Source organism: Rhipicephalus microplus, chromosome 2, assembly GCF_043290135.1.
Source record: "Rhipicephalus microplus isolate Deutch F79 chromosome 2, USDA_Rmic, whole genome shotgun sequence".
NCBI lineage: Eukaryota > Metazoa > Arthropoda > Arachnida > Ixodida > Ixodidae > Rhipicephalus > Rhipicephalus microplus.
In genome coordinates, this window is record NC_134701.1 from 133,866,485 (window position 1) to 133,888,992 (window position 22,508).

At 47.3% G+C, this 22,508-nt stretch overlaps 10 non-coding genes across 10 annotated transcripts; all 10 read right to left on the reverse strand.

Moving 5' to 3' along the window:
- Positions 1–2,783: 2,783 nt before the first annotated feature.
- On the reverse strand, positions 2,784–2,902 carry TRNAL-UAA (transfer RNA leucine (anticodon UAA)). The gene is made up of 2 exons: positions 2,865–2,902; positions 2,784–2,829 (listed from the first exon to the last, which is right to left on the reverse strand). It is a non-coding gene; the product is annotated as a tRNA-Leu (tRNA).
- Positions 2,903–3,693: 791 nt separating this feature from the next.
- Positions 3,694–3,811, reverse strand: TRNAL-CAA (transfer RNA leucine (anticodon CAA)). Its single transcript has 2 exons — positions 3,775–3,811; positions 3,694–3,739 (listed from the first exon to the last, which is right to left on the reverse strand). It is a non-coding gene; the product is annotated as a tRNA-Leu (tRNA).
- Positions 3,812–5,158: 1,347 nt separating this feature from the next.
- On the reverse strand, positions 5,159–5,277 carry TRNAL-UAA (transfer RNA leucine (anticodon UAA)). Its single transcript has 2 exons — positions 5,240–5,277; positions 5,159–5,204 (listed from the first exon to the last, which is right to left on the reverse strand). It is a non-coding gene; the product is annotated as a tRNA-Leu (tRNA).
- A 612-nt stretch (positions 5,278–5,889) lies between these two features.
- Positions 5,890–6,008, reverse strand: TRNAL-UAA (transfer RNA leucine (anticodon UAA)). The gene is made up of 2 exons: positions 5,971–6,008; positions 5,890–5,935 (listed from the first exon to the last, which is right to left on the reverse strand). It is a non-coding gene; the product is annotated as a tRNA-Leu (tRNA).
- Positions 6,009–11,013: 5,005 nt separating this feature from the next.
- TRNAL-CAA (transfer RNA leucine (anticodon CAA)) lies at positions 11,014–11,132 on the reverse strand. Its single transcript has 2 exons — positions 11,095–11,132; positions 11,014–11,059 (listed from the first exon to the last, which is right to left on the reverse strand). It is a non-coding gene; the product is annotated as a tRNA-Leu (tRNA).
- A 64-nt stretch (positions 11,133–11,196) lies between these two features.
- TRNAL-CAA (transfer RNA leucine (anticodon CAA)) lies at positions 11,197–11,315 on the reverse strand. The gene is made up of 2 exons: positions 11,278–11,315; positions 11,197–11,242 (listed from the first exon to the last, which is right to left on the reverse strand). It is a non-coding gene; the product is annotated as a tRNA-Leu (tRNA).
- Positions 11,316–17,230: 5,915 nt separating this feature from the next.
- On the reverse strand, positions 17,231–17,349 carry TRNAL-CAA (transfer RNA leucine (anticodon CAA)). Its single transcript has 2 exons — positions 17,312–17,349; positions 17,231–17,276 (listed from the first exon to the last, which is right to left on the reverse strand). It is a non-coding gene; the product is annotated as a tRNA-Leu (tRNA).
- Positions 17,350–17,413: 64 nt separating this feature from the next.
- Positions 17,414–17,532, reverse strand: TRNAL-CAA (transfer RNA leucine (anticodon CAA)). Its single transcript has 2 exons — positions 17,495–17,532; positions 17,414–17,459 (listed from the first exon to the last, which is right to left on the reverse strand). It is a non-coding gene; the product is annotated as a tRNA-Leu (tRNA).
- Positions 17,533–18,691: 1,159 nt separating this feature from the next.
- TRNAL-UAA (transfer RNA leucine (anticodon UAA)) lies at positions 18,692–18,810 on the reverse strand. The gene is made up of 2 exons: positions 18,773–18,810; positions 18,692–18,737 (listed from the first exon to the last, which is right to left on the reverse strand). It is a non-coding gene; the product is annotated as a tRNA-Leu (tRNA).
- A 428-nt stretch (positions 18,811–19,238) lies between these two features.
- TRNAL-CAA (transfer RNA leucine (anticodon CAA)) lies at positions 19,239–19,357 on the reverse strand. Its single transcript has 2 exons — positions 19,320–19,357; positions 19,239–19,284 (listed from the first exon to the last, which is right to left on the reverse strand). It is a non-coding gene; the product is annotated as a tRNA-Leu (tRNA).
- Positions 19,358–22,508: the final 3,151 nt, after the last annotated feature.

Sequence of the window (22,508 nt, forward strand, 5' to 3'; positions counted from 1 at the left end):
CAAAAAAACACTGACTTTATTCTGGTAGTAAAGTAAAAACAAGATTGTCAGAAGTGGGATTCGAACCCACGCCCACATACGTGGACCAGAAGGCTCGTTTAACCCGTATCACCGGGCAATGTTTCCCTTAAGTCTGATGCCTTAGACAACTCGGCCGTTCTGACACGATATATAAGCTTCAGCAGAAGAAGACACTGACTTCGTTCTGGTAGTAAAGTAAAAAAAGAGTTTGTCAGAAGTGGGATTCGAACCCACGCCCACATACATGGACCAGAAGCCTAATTCAACCCGTACCACTGGGCAAGGTTTCCCTAAGGTCTGGCGCCTTCGACCACTCGACCATTCTGATACGATATGTCAGCCTCAGCAAAAGAAGACACTGACTTTGTTCTGGTAGTAAAGTAAAAAAAGTTTGTCTTAAGTGGGATTCGCACCCACGCACACATACGTTGACCTGAAGCCTCGTTCAACTCGTATGACTGGGCACGGTTTCCAATGAGTCTAGTGCCTTCCACCACTCGGCCATTTTGACACAATATTTCAGCCCAGCAAAAGGAGACACTGACTTTTTCTGGTAGTAAAGTAGAAAAAAGTTTGTGAGAATAGGGTTCGAACCCACGCCCACATACGTGGACCAGAAGCCTCGTTCAACCCGTATCACTCGGCAAGGTTTCCCTAAGGTCTGGCGCCTTCGACCACTCGACCATTCTGACACGATACTTCGGTCCTAACCAAAGGAGACACTGGCTTTGTTCTTGCACTAAAATAAAAAAAAAGTTTGTCAGAAGTAGGATTCAAACTCACGCCCACATACGTGGACCAGAAGCCTCGTTCAACCCGTATCACTGCGCAAGGTTTCCCTTGAGTCTGGCACCTTAGACCTCTCGGCCATTCTGATACGATATGTCAGCCTCAGCAAAAGAAGACACTGACTTTGTTCTGGTAGTAAAGTAAAAAAAGTTTGTCTTAAGTGGGATTCGCACCCACGCACACATACGTTGACCTGAAGCCTCGTTCAACTCGTATGACTGGGCACGGTTTCCAATGAGTCTAGTGCCTTCCACCACTCGGCCATTCTGACACAATATATCAGCCCAGCAAAAGGAGACATGGACTTTGTTCTTTTAGTAAATTTAAAAAAAGTTTGTCAGAAGTAGGATTCAAACCCACGCCCTCATACGTGGACCAGAAGCCTCATTCAACCCGTATCACTGCGCAAGGTGTACCTTGAGTCTGGCGCCTTACACCACTCGGTCATTCTGACACAATATTTCAGCCCAGCAAAAGGAGACACTGGCTTTGTTTTGGTAGTAAAGTAAAAAAAAGTTGTGAGAATAGGATTCGAACCCACGCCCACATACGTGGACCAGAAGCCTCGTTCAACCCGTATCACTGGGCAAGGTTTCCTTTGAGTCTGAAGCCTTGACCACTCGGCCATTCTGACACGATATTTCAGCCCCAGCAAAAAGAGACACTGACTTTGTGCTGGTAGTAAACTAAAAAAAAAGAGCTTCTCAGAAAAGGGATTTGAACCCACGCCCACATACGTAGACCAGAAGCCTCGTTCAACCCGTATCACTGGGCAAGGTTTCCCTTGAGTCTGGCGCCTTAGACCACGTGGCCATTCTGATACATATCAGCCCCAGCAAAAGGAGACACTGACTTTGTGCTGGTAGTAAAGTAAAAAAAAGCTTCTCAGAAGTGGGATTTGAACCCACGCCCACATAGGTAGACCAGAAGCCTCGTTCAACCCGTATCCCTGGGCAAGGTTCCCTTATGTCTGGCGCCTTGGACAACTCGGCCATTCTGACACGATATTTCAGCCCAGCAAAAGGAGACACTGACTTTCTTCTGGTAGTAAAGTAAAAAAAAATTGTCAGAAGTGGGATTCGAACCCACGCACACATACGTGGACCAGAAGCCTCGTTCAACTCGTATCACTGGGAAAGGTTTCCCTTGAATCTAGCGCCTTAGACCACGCGGCCATTCTGATACAATATGTCAGCCCCAGTAAAAGAAGACGCTGACTCTGTGCTGGCAGTAAAGTAAAAAAAAATTGATGGAAGTGAGAATCGAACCCACGCACACATACTTGGACCAGAAGCCTCGTTACACTCGTATCACTGGGTATGGTTTCTCTTAAGTCGGGCGCCTTTGACCACTCGGCCATTCTGACACAATATTTCAGCCCAGCAAAAGGAGACACTGACTTTTTCTGGTAGTAAAGTAGAAAAAAGTTTGTGAGAATAGGGTTCGAACCCACGCCCACATACGTGGACCAGAAGCCTCTTTCAACCCGTATCACTCGGCAAGGTTTCCCTTGAGTCTGGAGCCTTAGACCACTCGGCCATTCTGACACGATATTTCAGCCCCAGCAAAAGGAGACACTGACTTTGTGCTGGTAGTAAAGTAAAAAAATTGACGGAAGTGAGATTCGAACCCACGCACACATACGTGGACCAGAAGCCTCGTTCAACTCGCATCACCGCGCAAGGTTTCTCTTCAGTCTGGCGCCTTAGACCACTCGGCCATTCTGATACGATATATCAGCCCCAGCAAAAGGAGACACTGACTTTGTTCTGTTAGTGAAGTAAAAAAGTTTGTCAGAAAAGGATTCGAACCCACGCCCACATACGTGGACCAGAAGCCTCGTTCAACCCGTATCACTGGGCAAGGTTTCCCTTGAGTCTGGCGCCTTAGACCACTCGGCCATTCTGACACGATATATCAGCCCCAGCAAGAGAAGAGACTGACTTCGTGCTTGCAGTAAAGTAAAAAAAGTTTGTCAGAAGTGGGATTCGAACCCGCGCACACATACGTGGACCAGAAGCCTCGTTACACTCGTATCACTGGGCAAGGTTTCCCTTAAGTCTGGCGCCTTCGACCACTCGGCCATTCTGACACAATATTTCAGCCCAGCAAAAGGAGACACTGACTTTGTTCTGGTAGTAAAGTAAAAAAAAGTTTGTCAGAATAGGATTCGAACCCACGCCCACATACGTCGACCACAAACCTCGTTCAACTCGCATCACCGAGCAAGGTTTCCCTTCCGTCTGGCGCCTTAGACCACTCGGCCATTCTGACACGATATTTGAGCCCAAGCAAAAGGAGACACTGACTTTGTGCTGGTCGTAAACTAAAAAAAAGCTTCTCAGAAGTGGGATTTGAACCCACGCCCACATAGGTAGACTAGAAGCCTCGTTCAACTCGTATCACTGGGCAAGGTTTCCCTTATGTCTGGCGCCTTCGACAACTCCGCCATTCTGACAAGATATTTCAGCCAAGCAAAAGGAGACACTGACATTCTTCTGGTAGTAAAGTAAAAAAAATTGTCAGAAGTGGGACTCGAACCCACGCACACATACGTGGACCAGAAGCCTCGTTCAACTCGTATCACTGGGCAAGGTTTCCCTTGAATCTGGCGCCTTAGACCACGCGGCCATTCTGATACAATATGTCAGCCCCAGTAAAAGAAGACGCTGACTCTGTGCTGGTAGTAAAGTAAAAAAATTGACAGAAGTGGGATTCGAACCCACGCACACATACGTGGACCAGAAGCCTCGTTCAACTCGTATCACTGGGCAAGGTTTCCCTTGCGTCTGGCGCCTTAGACCACTCGGCCATTCTGACACGATATAGCAGCCCCAGCAAAAGAAGACACTGACTTTGTTCTGATAGTAAAGTAAAAAAAATTGTTAGAAGTGGGATTCGAACCCACGCCCACATACGTGGACCAGAAGCCTCGTTCGACTCGTATCACTGGGAAAGGTTTCCCTTGAATCTGGCGCCTTCGACCACTCGGCCATTCTGTTACGATACTTTGGTCCTAACCAAAGGAGACACTGGCTTTGTTCTTGCACTAAAATAAAAAAAGTTTGTCAGAAGTAGGATTCAAACCCACGCCCACATACGTGGACCAGAAGCCTCGTTCAACCCGTATCACTGCGCAAGGTTTCCCTAGAGTCTGGCGCCTTAGACCACTCGGCCATTCTGATACGATATATCAGCCCCAGCAAAAGAAAAAACTGACTTTATGCTCGTAGTAAAGTAAAAAAGAAGAGTTTGTCTGAAGTGGGGTTTGAACCCACGCCCACACACCTGGACCAGAAGCCTCGTTCAACCCGTATCACTGAGCAAGGTTTCCCTTAAGTCTGGCGCCTTCGACCACTCTGCAATTCTGACACGGTATATCAGCCCCAGCAAAAAACACTGACTTTATGCCGATAGTAAAGTAAAAAACAAGATTGTCAGAAGTGGGATTCGAACCCACGCCCACATACGTGGACCAGAAGCCTCGTTTAACCCGTATCACCGGGCAATGTTTCCCTTAAGTCTGATGCCTTAGACAACTCGGCCGTTCTGACACGATATATAAGCTTCAGCAGAAGAAGACACTGACTTCGTTTTGGTAGTAAAGTAAAAAAAGTTTGTCAGAAGTGGGATTCGCACCCACGCACACATACGTTGACCAGAACCCTCGTTGAACTCGTATGACTGGACATGGTTTCCCTTGAGTCTAGCGCCTTCGACCGCTCGGCCGTTCTGACACAATATTTTTGCCCAGCAAAAGGAGACACTGACTTTGTTCTGGTAGTAAATAAAAAAAGAGTTTGTCAGAAGTGGGATTCGAACCCACTCCCACATACGTGGAACAGAAGCCTCATTCAACCCGTACCACTGGGCAAGGTTTCCCTTAGGTCTGGCGCCTTCGACCACTCGGCCATTCTGTTACGATACTTTGGTCCTAACCAAAGGAGACACTGGCTTTGTTCTTGCACTAAAATAAAAAAAGTTTGTCAGAAGTAGGATTCAAACCCACGCCCACATACGTGGACCAGAAGCCTCGTTCAACCCGTATCACTGCGCAAGGTTTCCCTAGAGTCTGGCGCCTTAGACCTCTCGGCCATTCTGATACGATATGTCAGCCTCAGCAAAAGAAGACGCTTACTCTGTTCTGGTAGTAAAGTAAAAAAATTGACAGAAGTGAGATTCGAACCCACGCACACATACGTGGACCAGAAGCCTCGTTCAACCCGTATCACTGGGCAAGGTTTCCCTTGAGTCTGGCGCCTTAGACCACTCGGCCATTCTGACACGATATATCAGCCCCAGCAAGAGAAGAGACTGACTTCGTGCTTGCAGTAAAGTAAAAAAAGTTTGTCAGAAGTGGGATTCGAACCCACGCACACATACGTGGACCAGAAGCCTCGTTACACTCGTATCACTGGGCAAGGTTTCCCTTAAGTCTGGCGCCTTCGACCACTCGGCCATTCTGACACAATATTTCAGCCCAGCAAAAGGAGACACTGACTTCGTTCTGGTAGTAAAGTAAAAAAAAGTTTGTCAGAATAGGATTCGAACCCACGCCCACATACGTCGACCACAAACCTCGTTCAACTCGCATCACCGAGCAAGGTTTCCCTTCCGTCTGGCACCTTAGACCACTCGGCCATTCTGACACGATATTTGAGCCCCAGCAAAAGGAGACACTGACTTTGTGCTGGTAGTAAAGTAAAAAAAAGCTTCTCAGAAGTGGGATTTGAACCCACGCCCACATAGGTAGACTAGAAGCCTCGTTCAACTCGTATCACTGGGCAAGGTTTCCCTTATGTCTGGCGCCTTCGACAACTCCGCCATTCTGACACGATATTTCAGCCAAGCAAAAGGAGACACTGACATTCTTCTGGTAGTAAAGTAAAAAAAAATTGTCAGAAGTGGGATTCGAACCCACGCACACATACGTGGACCAGAAGCCTCGTTCAACTCGTATCACTGGGCAAGGTTTCCCTTGAATCTGGCGCCTTAGACCACGCGGCCATTCTGATACAATATGTCAGCCCCAGTAAAAGAAGACGCTGACTCTGTGCTGGTAGTAAAGTAAAAAAAGTTTGTCAGAAGTGGGATTCGAACCCACGCACACATACGTGGACCAGAAGCCTCGTTACACTCGTATCACTGGGCAAGGTTTCCCTTAAGTCTGGCGCCTTCGACCACTCGGCCATTCTGACACAATATTTCAGCCCAGCAAAAGGAGACACTGACTTTGTTCTGGTAGTAAAGTAAAAAAAGTTTGTCTGAAGTGGGATTCGCACCCACGCACACATATGTTGACCAGAAGCCTCGTTCAACTCGTATGACTGGACATGGTTTCCCTTGAGTCTAGCGCCTTCGACCACTCGGCCATTCTGACACAATATTTCAGCCCAGCAAAAGCAGACACTGACTTTGTGCTGGTAGTAAATAAAAAAAAGAGTTTGTCAGAAGTGGGATTCCAACCGACGCCCACATACGTGGACCAGAAGCCTCATTCAACCCGCATCACTGGGCAAGGTTTCCCTTAGGTCTGGCGCCTTCGACCACTCGGCCATTCTGACACGATACTTTGGTCCTAACCAAAGAAGACACTGGCTTTGTTCTTGTACTAAAATAAAAAAAGTTTGTCAGAAGTAGGATTCAAACCCACGCCCACATACGTGGACCAGAAGCCTCGTTCAACCCGTATCACTGCGCAAGGTTTCCCTTGAGTCTGGCGCCTTAGACCACTCGGCCGTTCTGACACGATTTATAAGCTCCAGCAAAAGAAGACACTGACTTTGTTCTGGTAGTAAAGTAAAAAAAGTTTGTCAGAAGTGGGATTCGCACCCACGCACACATACGTTGACCTGAAGCCTCTTTCAACTCGTATGACTGGGCACGGTTTCCATTGAGTCTAGCGCCTTCCACCACTCGGCCATTCTGACACAATATTTCAGCCCAGCAAAAGGAGACACTGACTTTGTTCTTGTAGTAAAATAAAAAAGTTTGTCAGAAGTAGGATTCAAACCCACGCCCTCATACGTGGACCAGAAGCCTCGTTCAACCCGTATCACTGGGCAAAGTTTCCCTTATGTCTGGCGCCTTGGACAACTCGGCCATTCTGACACGATATTTCAGCCCAGCAAAAGGAGACACTGACTTTCTTCTCGTAGTAAAGTAAAAAAAAACTTGTCACAATTGGGATTCGAACCCACGCCCACATACGTGGACCAGAAGCCTCGTTCGACTCGTATCACTGGGAAAGGTTTCCCTTGAATCTGGCGCCTTAGACCACGCGGCCATTCTGATACAATATGTCAGCCCCAGTAAAAGAAGACGCTGACTTTGTGCTGGTAGTAAAGTAAAAAAAATTGACAGAAGTGGGATTCGAACCCACGCACACATACGTGGACCAGAAGCCTCGTTCAACTTGTATCACTGGGCAAGGTTTTCCTTACGTCTGGCGCCTTAGACCACTCGGCCATTCTGATACGATATATCAGCCCCAGCAAAAGAAAAAACTGACTTTATGCTCGTAGTAAAGTAAAAAAGAAGAGTTTGTCTGAAGTGGGGTTTGAACCCACGCCCACACACCTGGACCAGAAGCCTCGTTCAACCCGTATCACTGTGCAAGGTTTCCCTTAAGTCTGGCGCCTTCGACCACTCTGCAATTCTGACACGATATATCAGCCCCAGCAAAAAAACACTGACTTTATGCCGGTAGTAAAGTAAAAAACAAGATTGTCAGAAGTGGGATTCGAACCCACGCCCACATACGTGGACCAGAAGCCTCGTTTAACCCGTATCACCGGGCAATGTTTCCCTTAAGTCTGATGCCTTAGACAACTCGGCCGTTCTGACACGATATATAAGCTTCAGCAGAAGAAGACACTGACTTCGTTTTGGTAGTAAAGTAAAAAAAGTTTGTCAGAAGTGGGATTCGCACCCACGCACACATACGTTGACCAGAACCCTCGTTAAACTCGTATGACTGGACATGGTTTCCCTTGAGTCTAGCGCCTTCGACCGCTCGGCCATTCTGACACAATATTTTAGCCCAGCAAAGGAGACACTGACTTTGTTCTGGTAGTAAATAAAAAAAGAGTTTGTCAGAAGTGGGATTCGAACCCACGCCCACATACGTGGACCAGAAGCCTCATTCAACCCGTACCACTGGGCAAGGTTTCCCTTAGGTCTGGCGCCTTCGACCACTCGGCCATTCTGTTACGATACTTTGGTCCTAACCAAAGGAGACACTGGCTTTGTTCTTGCACTAAAATAAAAAAAAGTTTGTCAGAAGTAGGATTCAAACCCACGACCACATACGTGGACCAGAAGCCTCGTTCAACCCGTATCACTGCGCAAGGTTTCCCTAGAGTCTGGCGCCTTAGACCTCTCGGCCATTCTGATACGATATGTCAGCCTCAGCAAAAGAAGACGCTTACTCTGTTCTGGTAGTAAAGTAAAAAAATTGACAGAAGTGAGATTCGAACCCACGCACACATACGTGGACCAGAAGCCTCGTTCAACTCGCATCACCGAGCAATGTTTCCCTTAAGTCTGGTGCCTTAGACAACTCGGCCGTTCTGACTCGATTTATAAGCGCCAGCAAAAGAAGACACTGACTTTGTTCTGGTAGTAAAGTAAAAAAAGTTTGTCTTAAGTGGGATTCGCACCCACGCACACATACGTTGACCTGAAGCCTCGTTCAACTCGTACGACTGGGCACGGTTTCCATTGAGTCTAGCGCCTTCCACCACTCGGCCATTCTGACACAATATTTCAGCCCAGCAAATAGAGACACTGACTTTGTTCTTGTAGTAAAATAAAAAAAGTTTGCCAGAAGTAGGATTCAAACCCACGCCCTCATACGTGGACCAGAAGCCTCGTTCAACCCGTATCACTGGGCAAAGTTTCCCTTATGTCTGGCGCCTTGGACAACTCGGCCATTCTGACACGATATTTCAGCCCAGCAAAAGGAGACACTGACTTTCTTCTCGTAGTAAAGTAAAAAAAACTTGTCACAATTGGGATTCGAACCCACGCCCACATACGTGGACCAGAAGCCTCGTTCGACTCGTATCACTGGGAAAGGTTTCCCTTGAATCTGGCGCCTTAGACCACGCGGCCATTCTGATACAATATGTCAGCCCCAGTAAAAGAAGACGCTGACTTTGTGCTGGTAGTAAAGTAAAAAAAATTGACAGAAGTGGGATTCGAACCCACGCACACATACGTGGACCAGAAGCCTCGTTCAACTTGTATCACTGGGCAAGGTTTTCCTTGCGTCTGGCGCCTTAGACCACTCGGCCATTCTGATACGATATATCAGCCCCAGCAAAAGAAAAAACTGACTTTATGCTCGTAGTAAAGTAAAAAAGAAGAGTTTGTCTGAAGTGGGGTTTGAACCCACGCCCACACACCTGGACCGGAAGCCTCGTTCAACCCGTATCACTGAGCAAGGTTTCCCTTAAGTCTGGCGCCTTCGACCACTCTGCAATTCTGACACGATATATCAGCCCCAGCAAAAAAACACTGACTATATGCCGGTAGTAAAGTAAAAAACAAGATTGTCAGAAGTGGGATTCGAACCCACGCCCACATACGTGGACCAGAAGCCTCGTTTAACCCGTATCACCGGGCAATGTTTCCCTTAAGTCTGATGCCTTAGACAACTCGGCCGTTCTGACACGATATATAAGCTTCAGCAGAAGAAGACACTGACTTCGTTTTGGTAGTAAAGTAAAAAAAGTTTGTCAGAAGTGGGATTCGCACCCACGCACACATACGTTGACCAGAACCCTCGTTAAACTCGTATGACTGGACATGGTTTCCCTTGAGTCTAGCGCCTTCGACCGCTCGGCCATTCTGACACAATATTTTAGCCCAGCAAAAGGAGACACTGACTTTGTTCTGGTAGTAAATAAAAAAAAGAGTTTGTCAGAAGTGGGATTCGAACCCACGCCCACATACGTGGACCAGAAGCCTCATTCAACCCGTACCACTGGGCAAGGTTTCCCTTAGGTCTGGCGCCTTCGACCACTCGGCCATTCTGTTACGATACTTTGGTCCTAACCAAAGGAGACACTGGCTTTGTTCTTGCACTAAAATAAAAAAAAGTTTGTCAGAAGTAGGATTCAAACCCACGCCCACATACGTGGACCAGAAGCCTCGTTCAACCCGTATCACTACGCAAGGTTTCCCTAGAGTCTGGCGCCTTAGACCTCTCGGCCATTCTGATACGATATGTCAGCCTCAGCAAAAGAAGACGCTTACTCTGTTCTGGTAGTAAAGTAAAAAAATTGGCAGAAGTGAGATTCGAACCCACGCACACATACGTGGACCAGAAGCCTCGTTCAACTCGCATCACCGAGCAATGTTTCCCTTAAGTCTGGTGCCTTAGACAACTCGGCCGTTCTGACTCGATTTATAAGCGCCAGCAAAAGAAGACACTGACTTTGTTCTGGTAGTAAAGTAAAAAAAGTTTGTCTTAAGTGGGATTCGCACCCACGCACCCATACGTTGACCTGAAGCCTCGTTCAACTCGTACGACTGGGCACGGTTTCCATTGAGTCTAGCGCCTTCCACCACTCGGCCATTCTGACACAATATTTCAGCCCAGCAAATAGAGACACTGACTTTGTTCTTGTAGTAAAATAAAAAAAGTTTGCCAGAAGTAGGATTCAAACCCACGCCCTCATACGTGGACCAGAAGCCTCATTCAACCCGTATCACTGCGCAAGGTGTACCTTGAGTCTGGCGCCTTAGACCACTCGGTCATTCTGACACAATATTTCAGCCCAGCAAAAGGAGACACTGGCTTTGTTCTGGTAGTAAAGTAAAAAAAAAAGTTGTGAGAATAGGATTCGAACCCACGCCCACATACGTGGACCAGAAGCCTCGTTCAACCCGAATCACTGGGCAAGGTTTCCTTTGAGTCTGGAGCCTTAGACCACTCGGCCATTCTGACACGATACTTCAGCCCCAGCAAAAAGAGACACTGACCTTGTGCTGGTGGTAAACTAAAAAAAGAGCTTCTCAGAAGTGGGATTTGAACCCACACCCACATACGTAGACCAGAAGCCTCGTTCAACCCGTATCACTGGGCAAGGATTCCATTGAGTCTAGCGCCTTTGACCACTCGGCCATTCTGACACAATATTTCAGCCCAGCGAAAGGAGACACTGACTTTGTTCTTGTAGTAAAATAAAAAAAAATTGTCAAAAGTGGGATTCGAACCCACGCCCTCATATGTGGACCAGAAGCCTCGTTCAACCCGTATCACTGCGCAAGGTTTACCTTGTGTCTGGCGCCTTAGACCACTCGGCCATTTTGATACGATATGTCAGCCTCAGCAAAAGAAGACGCTGACTCTGTGCTGGTAGTAAAGTAAAAAAAGTTTGTCAGAAGTGGGATTCGAACCCACGCCCACATACGTGGACCAGAAGCCTCGTTCAACCCGTATCACAGGGCAAGGTTTCCCTTGAGTCTGGCGCCTTAGACCACTTGGCCATTCTGATACATATCAGCCCCAGCAAAAGGAGACACTGACTTTGTGCTGGTAGTAAAGTAAAAAGAAGCTTTTCAGAAGTGGGATTTGAACCCACGCCCACATAGGTAGACCATAAGCCTCGTTCAACTCGCATCACCGCGCAAGGTTTCCCTTCAGTCTGGCGCCTTAGACCACTCGGCCATTCTGATACAATATATCAGCCCCAGCAAAAGGAGACACTGACTTTGTTCTGTTAGTGAAGTAAAAAAAGTTTGTCAGAAAAGGATTCGAACCCACGCACACATACGTGGACCAGAAGCCTCGTTCAACTCGTATCACTTTGCAAGGTTTCCCTTGAATCTGGCGCCTTAGACCACGCGGCCATTCTGATACAATATGTCAGCCCCAGTAAAAGAAGACGCTGACTATGTACTGGTAGTAAAGTAAAAAAAATTGACAGAAGTGGGATTCGAACCCACGCACACATACGTGAACCAGAAGCCTCGTTCAACTCGTATCACTGGGCAAGGTTTTCCTTGCGTCTGGCGCCTTAGACCACTCGGCCATTCTGATACGATATATCAGCCCCAGCAAAAAAAACTGACTTTATGCTCGTAGTAAAGTAAAAAAGAAGAGTTTGTCTGAAGTGGGATTTGAACTCACGCCCACACACCTGGACCAGCAGCCTCGTTCAACCCGTATCACTGAGCAAGGTTTCCCTTAAGTCTGGCGCCTTCGACCACTCGGCAATTCTGACACGATATATCAGCCCCAGCAAAAAAACACTGACTTTATGCTGGTAGTAAAGTAAAAAACAAGATTGTCAGAAGTGGGATTCGAACCCACGCCCACATACGTGGACCAAAAGCCTCGTTTAACCCGTATCACCGGGCAATGTTTCCCTTAAGTCTGATGCCTTAGACAACTCGGCCGTTCTGACACGATATATAAGCTTCAGCAGAAGAAGACACTGACTTCGTTCTGGTAGTAAAGTAAAAAAAGTTTGTCAGAAGGGGGATTCGCACCCACGCACACATACATTGACCAGAAGCCTCGTTCAACTCGTATGACTGGACATGGTTTCCCTTGAGTCTAGAGCCTTCGACCGCTCGGCCATTCTGACACAATATTTCAGCCCAGCAAAAGGAGACACTGACTTTGTTCTTGTAGAAAAATAAAAAAAGTTTGTCAGAAGTAGGATTCAAACCCACGCCCTCATACGTGGACCAGAAGCCTCATTCAACCCGTATCACTGCGCAAGGTGTACCTTGAGTCTGGCGCCTTAGACCACTCGGTCATTCTGACACAATATTTCAGCCCAGCAAAAGGAGACACTGGCTTTGTTCTGGTAGTAAAGTAAAAAAAAGTTGTGAGATTAGGATTCGAACCCACGCCCACATACGTGGACCAGAAGCCTCGTTCAACCCGTATCACTGCGCAAGGTTTCCCTTGAGTCTGGCGCCTTAGACCACTCGGCCGTTCTGACACGATTTATAAGCTCCAGCAAAAGAAGACACTGACTTTGTTCTGGTAGTAAAGTAAAAAAAGTTTGTCAGAAGTGGGATTCGCACCCACGCACACATACGTTGACCTGAAGCCTCTTTCAACTCGTATGACTGGGCACGGTTTCCATTGAGTCTAGCGCCTTCCACCACTCGGCCATTCTGACACAATATTTCAGCCCAGCAAAAGGAGACACTGACTTTGTTCTTGTAGTAAAATAAAAAAGTTTGTCAGAAGTAGGATTCAAACCCACGCCCTCATACGTGGACCAGAAGCCTCGTTCAACCCGTATCACTGGGCAAAGTTTCCCTTATGTCTGGCGCCTTGGACAACTCGGCCATTCTGACACGATATTTCAGCCCAGCAAAAGGAGACACTGACTTTCTTCTCGTAGTAAAGTAAAAAAAAACTTGTCACAATTGGGATTCGAACCCACGCCCACATACGTGGACCAGAAGCCTCGTTCGACTCGTATCACTGGGAAAGGTTTCCCTTGAATCTGGCGCCTTAGACCACGCGGCCATTCTGATACAATATGTCAGCCCCAGTAAAAGAAGACGCTGACTTTGTGCTGGTAGTAAAGTAAAAAAAATTGACAGAAGTGGGATTCGAACCCACGCACACATACGTGGACCAGAAGCCTCGTTCAACTTGTATCACTGGGCAAGGTTTTCCTTACGTCTGGCGCCTTAGACCACTCGGCCATTCTGATACGATATATCAGCCCCAGCAAAAGAAAAAACTGACTTTATGCTCGTAGTAAAGTAAAAAAGAAGAGTTTGTCTGAAGTGGGGTTTGAACCCACGCCCACACACCTGGACCAGAAGCCTCGTTCAACCCGTATCACTGTGCAAGGTTTCCCTTAAGTCTGGCGCCTTCGACCACTCTGCAATTCTGACACGATATATCAGCCCCAGCAAAAAAACACTGACTTTATGCCGGTAGTAAAGTAAAAAACAAGATTGTCAGAAGTGGGATTCGAACCCACGCCCACATACGTGGACCAGAAGCCTCGTTTAACCCGTATCACCGGGCAATGTTTCCCTTAAGTCTGATGCCTTAGACAACTCGGCCGTTCTGACACGATATATAAGCTTCAGCAGAAGAAGACACTGACTTCGTTTTGGTAGTAAAGTAAAAAAAGTTTGTCAGAAGTGGGATTCGCACCCACGCACACATACGTTGACCAGAACCCTCGTTAAACTCGTATGACTGGACATGGTTTCCCTTGAGTCTAGCGCCTTCGACCGCTCGGCCATTCTGACACAATATTTTAGCCCAGCAAAAGGAGACACTGACTTTGTTCTGGTAGTAAATAAAAAAAGAGTTTGTCAGAAGTGGGATTCGAACCCACGCCCACATACGTGGACCAGAAGCCTCATTCAACCCGTACCACTGGGCAAGGTTTCCCTTAGGTCTGGCGCCTTCGACCACTCGGCCATTCTGTTACGATACTTTGGTCCTAACCAAAGGAGACACTGGCTTTGTTCTTGCACTAAAATAAAAAAAAGTTTGTCAGAAGTAGGATTCAAACCCACGCCCACATACGTGGACCAGAAGCCTCGTTCAACCCGTATCACTGCGCAAGGTTTCCCTAGAGTCTGGCGCCTTAGACCTCTCGGCCATTCTGATACGATATGTCAGCCTCAGCAAAAGAAGACGCTTACTCTGTTCTGGTAGTAAAGTAAAAAAATTGACAGAAGTGAGATTCGAACCCACGCACACATACGTGGACCAGAAGCCTCGTTCAACTCGCATCACCGAGCAATGTTTCCCTTAAGTCTGGTGCCTTAGACAACTCGGCCGTTCTGACTCGATTTATAAGCGCCAGCAAAAGAAGACACTGACTTTGTTCTGGTAGTAAAGTAAAAAAAGTTTGTCTTAAGTGGGATTCGCACCCACGCACACATACGTTGACCTGAAGCCTCGTTCAACTCGTACGACTGGGCACGGTTTCCATTGAGTCTAGCGCCTTCCACCACTCGGCCATTCTGACACAATATTTCAGCCCAGCAAATAGAGACACTGACTTTGTTCTTGTAGTAAAATAAAAAAAGTTTGCCAGAAGTAGGATTCAAACCCACGCCCTCATACGTGGACCAGAAGCCTCGTTCAACCCGTATCACTGGGCAAAGTTTCCCTTATGTCTGGCGCCTTGGACAACTCGGCCATTCTGACACGATATTTCAGCCCAGCAAAAGGAGACACTGACTTTCTTCTCGTAGTAAAGTAAAAAAAACTTGTCACAATTGGGATTCGAACCCACGCCCACATACGTGGACCAGAAGCCTCGTTCGACTCGTATCACTGGGAAAGGTTTCCCTTGAATCTGGCGCCTTAGACCACGCGGCCATTCTGATACAATATGTCAGCCCCAGTAAAAGAAGACGCTGACTTTGTGCTGGTAGTAAAGTAAAAAAAATTGACAGAAGTGGGATTCGAACCCACGCACACATACGTGGACCAGAAGCCTCGTTCAACTTGTATCACTGGGCAAGGTTTTCCTTGCGTCTGGCGCCTTAGACCACTCGGCCATTCTGATACGATATATCAGCCCCAGCAAAAGAAAAAACTGACTTTATGCTCGTAGTAAAGTAAAAAAGAAGAGTTTGTCTGAAGTGGGGTTTGAACCCACGCCCACACACCTGGACCAGAAGCCTCGTTCAACCCGTATCACTGAGCAAGGTTTCCCTTAAGTCTGGCGCCTTCGACCACTCTGCAATTCTGACACGATATATCAGCCCCAGCAAAAAAACACTGACTATATGCCGGTAGTAAAGTAAAAAACAAGATTGTCAGAAGTGGGATTCGAACCCACGCCCACATACGTGGACCAGAAGCCTCGTTTAATCCGTATCACCGGGCAATGTTTCCCTTAAGTCTGATGCCTTAGACAACTCGGCCGTTCTGACACGATATATAAGCTTCAGCAGAAGAAGACACTGACTTCGTTTTGGTAGTAAAGTAAAAAAAGTTTGTCAGAAGTGGGATTCGCACCCACGCACACATACGTTGACCAGAACCCTCGTTAAACTCGTATGACTGGACATGGTTTCCCTTGAGTCTAGCGCCTTCGACCGCTCGGCCATTCTGACACAATATTTTAGCCCAGCAAAAGGAGACACTGACTTTGTTCTGGTAGTAAATAAAAAAAAGAGTTTGTCAGAAGTGGGATTCGAACCCACGCCCACATACGTGGACCAGAAGCCTCATTCAACCCGTACCACTGGGCAAGGTTTCCCTTAGGTCTGGCGCCTTCGACCACTCGGCCATTCTGTTACGATACTTTGGTCCTAACCAAAGGAGACACTGGCTTTGTTCTTGCACTAAAATAAAAAAAAGTTTGTCAGAAGTAGGATTCAAACCCACGCCCACATACGTGGACCAGAAGCCTCGTTCAACCCGTATCACTGCGCAAGGTTTCCCTAGAGTCTGGCGCCTTAGACCTCTCGGCCATTCTGATACGATATGTCAGCCTCAGCAAAAGAAGACGCTTACTCTGTTCTGGTAGTAAAGTAAAAAAATTGGCAGAAGTGAGATTCGAACCCACGCACACATACGTGGACCAGAAGCCTCGTTCAACTCGCATCACCGAGCAATGTTTCCCTTAAGTCTGGTGCCTTAGACAACTCGGCCGTTCTGACTCGATTTATAAGCGCCAGCAAAAGAAGACACTGACTTTGTTCTGGTAGTAAAGTAAAAAAAGTTTGTCTTAAGTGGGATTCGCACCCACGCACCCATACGTTGACCTGAAGCCTCGTTCAACTCGTACGACTGGGCACGGTTTCCATTGAGTCTAGCGCCTTCCACCACTCGGCCATTCTGACACAATATTTCAGCCCAGCAAATAGAGACACTGACTTTGTTCTTGTAGTAAAATAAAAAAAGTTTGCCAGAAGTAGGATTCAAACCCACGCCCTCATACGTGGACCAGAAGCCTCATTCAACCCGTATCACTGCGCAAGGTGTACCTTGAGTCTGGCGCCTTAGACCACTCGGTCATTCTGACACAATATTTCAGCCCAGCAAAAGGAGACACTGGCTTTGTTCTGGTAGTAAAGTAAAAAAAAAAGTTGTGAGAATAGGATTCGAACCCACGCCCACATACGTGGACCAGAAGCCTCGTTCAACCCGAATCACTGGGCAAGGTTTCCTTTGAGTCTGGAGCCTTAGACCACTCGGCCATTCTGACACGATACTTCAGCCCCAGCAAAAAGAGACACTGACCTTGTGCTGGTGGTAAACTAAAAAAAGAGCTTCTCAGAAGTGGGATTTGAACCCACACCCACATACGTAGACCAGAAGCCTCGTTCAACCCGTATCACTGGGCAAGGTTTCCATTGAGTCTAGCGCCTTTGACCACTCGGCCATTCTGACACAATATTTCAGCCCAGCGAAAGGAGACACTGACTTTGTTCTTGTAGTAAAATAAAAAAAAATTGTCAAAAGTGGGATTCGAACCCACGCCCTCATATGTGGACCAGAAGCCTCGTTCAACCCGTATCACTGCGCAAGGTTTACCTTGTGTCTGGCGCCTTAGACCACTCGGCCATTTTGATACGATATGTCAGCCTCAGCAAAAGAAGACGCTGACTCTGTGCTGGTAGTAAAGTAAAAAAAGTTTGTCAGAAGTGGGATTCGAACCCACGCCCACATACGTGGACCAGAAGCCTCGTTCAACCCGTATCACAGGGCAAGGTTTCCCTTGAGTCTGGCGCCTTAGACCACTTGGCCATTCTGATACATATCAGCCCCAGCAAAAGGAGACACTGACTTTGTGCTGGTAGTAAAGTAAAAAGAAGCTTTTCAGAAGTGGGATTTGAACCCACGCCCACATAGGTAGACCATAAGCCTCGTTCAACTCGCATCACCGCGCAAGGTTTCCCTTCAGTCTGGCGCCTTAGACCACTCGGCCATTCTGATACAATATATCAGCCCCAGCAAAAGGAGACACTGACTTTGTTCTGTTAGTGAAGTAAAAAAAGTTTGTCAGAAAAGGATTCGAACCCACGCACACATACGTGGACCAGAAGCCTCGTTCAACTCGTATCACTTTGCAAGGTTTCCCTTGAATCTGGCGCCTTAGACCACGCGGCCATTCTGATACAATATGTCAGCCCCAGTAAAAGAAGACGCTGACTATGTACTGGTAGTAAAGTAAAAAAAATTGACAGAAGTGGGATTCGAACCCACGCACACATACGTGGACCAGAAGCCTCGTTCAACTCGTATCACTGGGCAAGGTTTCCCTTGCGTCTGGCGCCTTAGACCACTCGGCCATTCTGATACGATATATCAGCCCCAGCAAAAGAAAAAAACTGACCTTATGCTCGTTGTAAAGTAAAAAAGAAGAGTTTGTTTGAAGTGGGATTTGAACCCACGCCCACACACCTGGACCAAAAGCCTCGTTCAACCCGTATCACTGAGCAAGGTTTCCCTTAAGTCTGGCGCCTTCGACCACTCGGCCATTCTGTCACGATATATCAGCCCCAGCAAAAAAACACTGACTTTATGCTGGTAGTAAAGTAAAAAAAAGATTGTCAGAAGTTGGATTCGAACCCACGCCCACATACGTGGACCAGAAGCCTCGTTTAACCCGTATCACCGGGCAATGTTTCCCTTAAGTCTGATGCCTTAGACAATTCGGCTGTTCTGACACGATATATAAGCTTCAGCAGACGACACTGACTTTGTTCTGGTAGTAAAGTAAAAAAAGTTTGTCTGAAGTGGGATTCGCACCCACGCACACATATGTTGACCAGAAGCCTCGTTCAACTCGTATGACTGGACATGGTTTCCCTTGAGTCTAGCGCCTTCGACCACTCGGCCATTCTGACACAATATTTCAGCCCAGCAAAAGGAGACACTGACTTTGTGCTGGTAGTAATTAAAAAAAGAGTTTGTCAGAAGTGGGATTCAAACCCACGCCCACATACGTGGACCTGAAGCCTCATTCAACCCGTACCACTGGGCAAGGTTTCCCTTAGGTCTGGCGCCTTCGACCACTCGGCCATTCTGACACGATACTTTGGTCCTAACCAAAGGAGACACTGGCTTTGTTCTTGCACTAAAATAAAAAAAGTTTGCCAGAAGTAGGATTCAAACCCACGCCCACATACGTGGACCAGAAGCCTCGTTCAACCCGTATCACTGCGCAAGGTTTCCTTTGAGTCTGGCGCCTTAGACCACTCGGCCATTCTGATACGATATGTCAGCCTCAGCAAAAGAAGACGCTTACTCTGTTCTGGTAGTAAAGTAAAAAAATTGACAGAAGTGAGATTCGAACCCACGCACACATACGTGGACCAGAAGCCTCGTTCAACTCGCATCACCGGGCAAGGTTTCATTTCAGTCTGGCGCCTTAGACCACTCGGCCATTCTGATACGATATGTAAGCCCCAGAAAAAGGAGACACTGACTTTGTTCTGCTAGTGAAGTAAAAAAAGCTTGTCGGAAGAGGGATTCGAACCCACGCCCACATACGTGGACCAGAAGCCTCGTTCAAACCCTATCACTGGGCAAGGTTTCCCTTGAGTCTGGCGCCTTAGACCACTCGGCCATTCTGACACGACACATCGGCCCCAGCAAAAAAAGACACTGATTTCGTGCTGGTAGTAAAGTAAAAAAAGTTTGTCAGAAGTGGGATTCGAACCCACGCCCACATTCGTGGACCAGAAGCCTCGTTTAACCCGTATCACCGGGCAATGTTTCTCTTAAGTCTGGTGCCTTAGACAACTCGGCCGTTCTGACACGATTTATAAGCTCCAGCAAAAGAAGACACTGACTTTGTTCTGGTAGTAAAGTAAAAAAAGTTTGTCTGAAGTGGGATTCGCACCCACGCACACATACGTTGACCAGAAGCCTCGTTCAACCCGTATCACTGCGCAAGGTTTCCCTTGAGTCAGGCGCCTTAGACCACTCGGCCATTCTGATACGATATGTCAGCCTCAGCAAAAGAAGACGCTTACTCTGTTCTGGTAGTAAAGTAAAAAAATTGACAGAAGTGAGATTCAAACCCACGCACACATACGTGGACCAGAAGCCTCGTTCAACTCGCATTACCGGGCAATGTTTCCCTAGAGTCTGGTGCCTTAGACAACTCGGCCGTTCTGACACGACTTATAAGCTCCAGCAAAAGAAGACACTGACTTTGTTCTGGTTGTAAAGTAAAAAAAAGTTTGTCTTAAGTGGGATTCGCACCCACGCACACATACGTTGACCTGAAGCCTCGTTCAACTCGTATGACTGGGCACGGTTTCCATTGAGTCTAGCGCCTTCCACCACTCGGCCATTCTGACACAATATTTCAGCCCAGCAAAAGGAGACACTGACTTTGTTCTTGTAGTAAAGTAAAAAAAAGAGCTTCTCAGAAGTGGGATTTGAACCCACGCCCACATACGTAGACCAGAAGCCTCGTTCAACCCGTATCACTGGGCAAGGTTTCCATTGAGTCTAGCGCCTTCGACCACTCGGCCATTCTGACACAATATTTCAGCCAAGCAAAAGGAGAAACTGACTTTCTTCTTGTAGTAAAATAAAAAAAGTTTGTCAAAAGTGGGATTCGAACCCACGCCCTCATATGTGGACCAGAAGCCTCGTTCAACCCGTATCACTGCGCAAGGTTTACCTTGTGTCTGGCGCCTTAGACCACTCGGCCATTCTGATACGATATGTCAGCCTCAGCAAAAGAAGACGCTGACTCTGTGCTGGTAGTAAAGTAAAAAAAATTGACAGAAGTGGGATTCAAATCCACGCACACATACGTGAACCAGAAGCCTCGTTCAACTCGTATCACTGGGCAAGGTTTTCCTTGCGTCTGGCGCCTTAGACCACTCGGCCATTCTGATACGATATATCAGCCCCAGCAAAAAAAACTGACTTTATGCTCGTAGTAAAGTAAAAAAGAAGAGTTTGTCTGAAGTGGGATTTGAACTCACGCCCACACACCTGGACCAGCAGCCTCGTTCAACCCGTATCACTGAGCAAGGTTTCCCTTAAGTCTGGCGCCTTCGACCACTCGGCAATTCTGACACGATATATCAGCCCCAGCAAAAAAACACTGACTTTATGCTGGTAGTAAAGTAAAAAACAAGATTGTCAGAAGTGGGATTCGAACCCACGCCCACATACGTGGACCAAAAGCCTCGTTTAACCCGTATCACCGGGCAATGTTTCCCTTAAGTCTGATGCCTTAGACAACTCGGCCGTTCTGACACGATATATAAGCTTCAGCAGAAGAAGACACTGACTTCGTTCTGGTAGTAAAGTAAAAAAAGTTTGTCAGAAGGGGGATTCGCACCCACGCACACATACATTGACCAGAAGCCTCGTTCAACTCGTATGACTGGACATGGTTTCCCTTGAGTCTAGAGCCTTCGACCGCTCGGCCATTCTGACACAATATTTCAGCCCAGCAAAAGGAGACACTGACTTTGGGCTGGTAGTAAATAAAAAAAGAGTTTGTCAGAAGTGGGATTCGAACCCACGCCCACATACGCGGACCAGAAGCCTCATTCAACCCGTACCACTGGGCAATGTTTCCCTAAGGTCTGGCACCTTCGACCACTCGGCCATTCTGACACGATACTTTGGTCCTAACCAATCGAGACACTGGCTTTGTTCTTGCACTAAAATAAAAAAAGTTTGTCAGAAGTAGGATTCAAACCCACGCCCACATACATGGACCAGAAGCCTCGTTCAACCCGTATCACTGCGCAAGGTTTCCCTTGAGTCTGGCGCCTTAGACCTCTCGGCCATTCTGATACGATATGTCAGCCTCAGCAAAAGAAGACGCTTACTCTGTTCTGGTAGTAAAGTAAAAAATTGACAGAAGTGAGATTCGAACCCACGGACACATACGTGGACCAGAAGCCTCGTTCAACTCGCATCACCGGGCAATGTTTCCCTTAAGTCTGGTGCCTTAGACAACTCGGCCGTTCTGACACGATTTATAAGCTCCAGCAAAAGAAGACACTGACTTTGTTCTGGTAGTAAAGTAAAAAAGTTTGTCTTAAGTGGGATTCGCACCCACGCACACATACGTTGACCTGAAGCCTCGTTCAACTCGTATGACTGGTCACGGTTTCCATTGAGTCTAGCGCCTTCCACCACTCGGCCATTCTGACACAATATTTCAGCCCAGCAAAAGGAGACACTGACTTTGTTCTTGTAGAAAAATAAAAAAAGTTTGTCAGAAGTAGGATTCAAACCCACGCCCTCATACGTGGACCAGAAGCCTCATTCAACCCGTATCACTGCGCAAGGTGTACCTTGAGTCTGGCGCCTTAGACCACTCGGTCATTCTGACACAATATTTCAGCCCAGCAAAAGGAGACACTGGCTTTGTTCTGGTAGTAAAGTAAAAAAAAGTTGTGAGATTAGGATTCGAACCCACGCCCACATACGTGGACCAGAAGCCTCGTTCAACCCGTATCACTGGGCAAGGTTTCCCTTGAGTCTGGAGCCTTAGACCACTCGGCCATTCTGATACGATATGTCAGCCTCAGCAAAAGAAGACGCTGACTCTGTGCTGGCAGAAAAGTAAAAAAAAGTTTGTCAGAAGTGGGATTCGAACCCACGCCCACATAGGTAGACCAGAAGCCTCGTTCAACCCGTATCCCTGGGCAAGGTTTCCCTTATGTCTGGCGCCTTGGACAGCTCGGCCATTCTGACACGATATTTCAGCCCAGCAAAAGGAGACACTGACTTTCTTCTGGTA